The sequence below is a fragment of the Rhyacophila brunnea genome, unplaced genomic scaffold, assembly GCF_057557595.1.
Source record: "Rhyacophila brunnea isolate RB1 unplaced genomic scaffold, BYU_Rbru_1.0 scaffold_77, whole genome shotgun sequence".
Lineage (NCBI taxonomy): Eukaryota > Metazoa > Arthropoda > Insecta > Trichoptera > Rhyacophilidae > Rhyacophila > Rhyacophila brunnea.
The window spans coordinates 1,510,727-1,517,600 of NW_028233347.1; positions in this window are offsets into that span (position 1 = coordinate 1,510,727).

Here is a 6,874-nt window from a genome sequence, read left to right on the forward strand (position 1 = left end):
GGGTTAATTTTCTTTTTATCGATTTTATCTATTTAGACGTGTTCAGCGTGTTGGGAATATTGCACAATTCCTTGATGCATCTTTTGACACCTTACTCTGATCTATCTTCATCAACTGCTCTTCTTCTCTCAAATGAGATGAGTTCAAGTGTCTTGCGGAGTGTGAGGGCTTGCATGTATGCTTCTACTTCGCCCGGTATTTTTAACTCCTTAACATATTTTTTATGATATTTTGTGACCACCCCATCCCAAGTCATCACATATGGTATTATTTTTGTTTGACATTAAAATTATAATGTTACATTTATTTTTACTAGATTTTCATCCCTATAAAAAACCATTTCTAGCCGAAATTATAATATACCCAAAATGATCATAATCATTAATTAAATTATTCTAAATGTATTGACTCAAATTTGAGCTAGCAAAAATTTAATTACAGACCTTTGCTTATATATATTATAATTTTTGAACTACCTTTGCTTTTACGACGTGTTTTTTTTTTCAATAGCACAATAACACAAATCTCTATCTTCATATACTGATTTAATATCACTAACAAGCAGAGAATAATTATTGGAATGATACAGAGATTAAAATTATGGCTTTAAATGTGAAAAACTGGCTATTTTTCATATGTTTATTAATTTGGCCTACATAAAAAAAACATCATATTTGTCATTTTTTCCTAAATTCTATGGAGGTTGTAGTTTTAGATGCTTTTAAGTAAATTGATGATTTTTTATTTATTAGACTTGTATTTTAGTTTTTAAGTTCGTTAAAGCTGGTTTTTTACTGTATGTTTGGACGTATTGTATTTCAAAAATTTTATTACATTACTCCTGTAATGATCATTTAAATTTTTATATGTCTTTTGTTTTCTCCTTTTTTTCGTTATTTAAAGTTTTGACACATTATAAAATATTCGGTTATGTATTTTTGATGTTTAGTTCATATTTAAATATTGCTGTATTACTTAAGAATTTTTTAAATCTTCATGATTGTGTAGATTTCAGCAATTAAATTTCTCTATTATTTTATTTGGGTTGCAATTATTGCATTTTAAGCATATTTATAAATAAAACATTAAATTAGTATTTATTATCGGTACCCCATACATATTAAAAAATTCTATACTAAATAGGTTATTTTTGTTCTACTTAGAACATAATTTATTATTGTAATAATTTTCTATGTCTATCGTTTATAATATTAATCTGGATTATGCCCGAATTTAGGCATAGACATAAAAAAAATTTAGAATCAATATATCGCATTTTTTATTTCTAGCGTTCTTTGCATGATGTTTTCCAATAAGCATATTTTTGCTTTTCTGAAATTTGCATAATAAAATATTTATTTTCGATATATTTAACCAAGGCAAATCAATTATAAAATGGATGTTTGTTTTATAAAAAATAATATAAATTTCTTCATTGAACCACTTAAAATTTGATCTCGATTGTTCTTTAGATTTTCAAAATTATTATGAATCATTTATTTTTAAAAATTTTTGTACGAAAATAATGATTTCAATAGCCCAAAAAATAAGGCTTAACTACTTATTGGATGCATCATTCATTATTTTTACTGATTATAACACGTTATTTTTATAGATAATGCCACATTCATATTTATAAATTAATGAACAGAGAGAACCAGTAAATTTATTTTTACCTTTTTTGACATCATTTTATAAGACATAATCTCTGTGTAAAGAATTATTTTATTCTTTTTTCGAAGGATTTATATATGCAATAATCCCTTTATTTCCTATTAAAATATCAAAAATTAAAAAATAGTGCAGCTGTGTATATGAAGCGCAAATATTCGTTTCAGATTCTGTTATGACTTTTCTGAAGATATAAATAGACTTCACACAATGTATTAAACTAATTAGCAATTCGTATAATTATTTCCCGTTCTGCTAACAAATATAGAAAACCTCTATAGAAAGACGCGATAAAAGGAGTAATTGGATTTAAAAAGGTGATTTAGAAGCAAAAAAAACCTCAGTCGTTTAAAAAATTAATGATTAACCTTGCAAAATCATATTTGGCTTGATATAACTTTTTATCTTATATAAAACCTTATTTACTACTCGATAGTGTAGGGAGTTATTTTTTAATAAAAAAATATCGATAGAAATAAAAAAATTTTAAAGGTAATCATCTCATTTTTATAAAATAGTCATCTCTAGACCAATTGTTTTTTAAATCCAGTAATAAAATGATTTACAATATGATTTTAGTAGATCTGGAGCTTCTTTTAGCAATTTAGAAGAGCAGAAAAAATATATGTTTAAAACTAGATTTTTACATATCTATAGTCAAAAAGACCTAGATTTATTTTTATAAACGCTTTTATTGGCTTTAGATTAACATAGAGACGTATTATCACAACGAATAGTCTTCTTTCTGCGCAATAATGTAGAAACTTGTTACTTTATGGAAATTCCTTGTAATTATTATAAGACTTAATTATTTTTTTAGGCGAAATCTAATTATATTATGCTGCAAAAATGCACTGTATCGAGAAAATAATGGTTAAGTTGCCGAATAAGCCACTAAGATATAATATGTGTATATAATATTATTATTTTGAACAGTTGAATTTGTATATAAAGAATTAATTATAAATAATACATAGAATATTTTTTACGTTAACAAAAGCGTAAAAATTTATATTGACCACATTTTTATCATTTTTTATTATATATTCATCTTATTTGAGGAACTGATTTCTTTTTTCAATAAATATGTGTTTATCTTATTTTATAAGTATATATTGTTTTATCATAAATTTTTTTTTGTTCCGTATTTTTACAAAACCATTTCATATATTTCTTATGAAAGAGACACTATTTTTTGGTGATCAAAATTTAAAAATGATATATAGCTAGTTTCAGATTCCGCTAATATATATTATGACAAGTACATGCATATAATTATGTATGTAATAAATGGTTTTTTTATTTGTTATTTCAAATTTTTTTAGATAGTATTGAGTAACTTTAATAGATATCATTATTTTAAAAAAAAATCAAAATTTAGATTTTAGATTTTCGCTTACTGCGATACAAATCATAACTTATATATTATGCAATGGTATGTGTATATACCCCTTACTTCTTATAGCCGATATTTATCGTATATATTGCCTATTCCCAAAAAAGACAATCAATAATTGGAGTAAATACATATATCACTGCTTTTAGCTCGAAAAAAATATCATTTTATTACAATTTAAATGAATAAATATCTATGCTGGGGAAGTACGTTCTTTTATATACTGATGAGATAAACCATAAAAAAACAACCACAAATTAACTCTTTCAGATAATTTAAGTTGTAATTTTATTGATTAAAAATCTATTTACCGGCAATTGACGGCATTGAAATTTAAAAAAATTCGAATCTTATAGAGTGAAACCCAAGATCACTCATCAGAAAACCGCTCCTATAGACAGGATATTTATAAGTGCTAAAATACAAAAATCCCGAAAAAATCATAAAAATGTATAAGAGACTATATACATAGTATATTTTCTGCTATTTAAATGTGTTTTTTAGATAAAATGAAGATTAATCTATAGAGCTAATTTGTTATAAATCCTTTAGAGCCATTATGTTCACACAATTTTTAACCGCTTCTTACTTTATACTACTTAAAAACAAAATTCACCACAATCTGATTTTTTGTGCACATGCTTCTGCTTGAGTATGAATTCCCATTTCCTAAATATTCGACCTATGATATTGCAAGAAAAGCCCACGTATTTTATAACAAACACTACTATTCTTGTTTATAATTTTTATATGAGCTGAAGCTATGACTTGCTGAAAAATTCTCTAAATCTAATATATTGTTATCATAATTTTTTAGAATAGTGCTGTTTTCAATCTATGATACATCTATAAAGTTGAATATATAATTTAGATATATAATAATATTTTTAAGAAATTATTAATTGTAATGTCTGGTATAAGTATAATTTTTAATGATTAGATTTGAAAAGATGATTTAATTTTTAAATGCCACGATGGTGAGCTGAAAAAGATGGAATATAAAAAAACTTACGATTTTATGTATAAAATTGATAAACTTATGTAAACCACGTATTATGTAAATGCCCACAAAATCTGGAATTCTCATACTTTAGAATAAATAAACAAAAATATTGGTTATAGCTATTCTGATTCTTAGAATATCTAAAAGGAATTTTATATTTAATTTTTATTTACTATACAAACAGTGATGCTTAAAAAAAAGGCCGTTTCATTTTATATAATTTTGCTCAAGATTAATTTTTAAAAACAAAAAAATCTTGTTTATATAGAGTAGTGATTTATAGCAGTTTGTAATATAAAAAATTAAGAAACTATATACTTTATAGACATCAATGAGGTTTTATATAAATTTCTGATATAATCAAACTAAGTAATTCGTCATTAAACAAGACATCTATAGTATTTTTTTTTGTTTTTTCTCAAATATAAATACATTATTTCTTCAAAGAATCTTGCAAATTTTTATTATTTAATGAACTAAGATACGCTATCATGTTTAAAGTAACGACTTACATATAAAGTTAGCTCTTAGCATATCCATATCCAAAACAATTTATATATGATGTCGAAATACACTATACACCACACCCTTAACGTTTAGTATTGTTTTTGTTATTCGCAAATTGTATTAAACATTTAGCCAGTTTCTTTTTTTGTTCTAGCAGGGATTTTAATTTCAGATCCCATTATCCTTGAATAAGATGGAGATGGCAATATTAACAGAAAAACATCAAGGCTCAATTTATATAAAAAATCCGAATTTATGCGTGGATCATAGAAAAACTCGGACTAAATAACTGAAATTAAGTTTTACTAGATCATTCGAGTTTTTTTGTATTTATATTCGTTTTATAAAATCATATGCATGCCAATATCGATAGTTTCGCTTGTAAAAACATATAGCTCAATTCATATGCTTATAAAGGTTCAATATGTGGTTTATTATAGATAGATATAAATGTATTTAAAGATATAAAATATTCGTATATAAAATATAATTATCAGAATAAATAGTATATATGCATATTCTTTTGATTTTATAGACATTTTTACATTTATTTTTAACCAGGCATCAAATTTTAATTTTAGTGAATTTATATTACAAACATCATAAGCATATGAAAACTATGCAGTAGAAAACAATTTAGGATGAATGATTGTAATGTTTTAGCATAATTTATATTATAACTTTCAGAAAAAAATTATAAAAATTTACGGTATAATAGATTTCAATGAATCTTTTGAGTAATAACTATACAAAGTTAAAGTATTAAAGATATAAAAAACATTATATATATATTTTAATATAAACTATAAATATTGTTACTTAATTTCCATCTAGTTCATATACTTGTGTTGATGAAACGAAGTTATCAATCGTTAAATGTTTCAAAAATAATTGGTGGTCTAAATATTCGATTCTTTTATTCAGGATATGAACTTGCATCTGGTTGCCAGTAGCTATAAATCTAAATAAAAATTAGTAAATATTAGTGCTACCCATATTTTTCTCGCTGTTTGAATCACAAAATTCAATATAAAAAAATAGAGAAAATATAAATTTTGGTATTAGCATATAAAATAATTTAATTGATATTAAGCTCGAAAACACTGTTTTTTTAACATAAAAGCATTTAAATAGGTTTTCTTATAATATTACACAACTAGACTTTGTTTTTATTAATAAATATCATATAAATCGAAAAAAAATTCGAACTAGGTTTCTAAACTTTCAAGGTTTGTCAAATAATCCAAAATTCAATTGCCCAGAAAGTAAATTATAAACATTATATAATCTATATATTGCAAACTTTACAAATATCCATATAAAATTATAAGTTATTATAATTATAATTAATCTATTGACTAATTCAATAATTAGAAAAAATAATTTTATTGACTCTTTTTTTTTTATCATATAAACAGCAACATGTATAAAAGTACTGTTTCATATATATTATAATCAATTGAAATAGAAAAATATATACACATCTGACAGGAGCATAATAGAATAGGGGAAGTTTTTAATATAAGTTTTTGAATATTATACTTGTGAATGAATTAAATATTCCAAAGATTTCAAATATCAAATACATGATTTCGGTAAAAAAGATTATAATAAAAATAAATAATACAATGTATTCTAGTTGTTCTTTTTACGGTTTCATCTATTTTCATATAATAATTATCACTAAAAAATCCTCTACAAACAATCATAATGCTAAATTTAATATGAGAATAAGAGGTTTTCTTCCATAAAAAAAACACAAAAATTATTTTTTTATTATAGCATAAAAGGTTATTAGAACAAAGTTAAAATACCAATGGTGTAGTATAGATATGATAAGTCTCTAAAAAGTTGGTTTTAAGCTGACATTTATTGTAAAAATGGGTATATTATGTTGTAATTATTGGATAAATGTCATAATTTGCTTTGAAACCCAGCAAATGGCTTTTGTTATGTATTGCTTGTATTAATCGATGTGTAAGAAAATTTAGGTGTGATTTTTTTAACATTGTTTTGTTCCTATTTTAAAAGGCATTGAGTTTTTAAAATCATTATTTATGGTGATTATAAGTCACAAAAAGGTACATTAAATTAGTAAAAAAAATATGCGTAAAACAGTAATATATAATTGTTTATATATTTATTGTGTATATTTCGTAAAATTTTACACATATGAGACCATAAAATTCTAAATTAGAGTAAATTTATAGATATTTTTTTTTATTATTTGGAATGAAGCAATTTATAATAAAATGGAATCCTTGATTAAAACATTACAAAACATTATTTATCCAAAA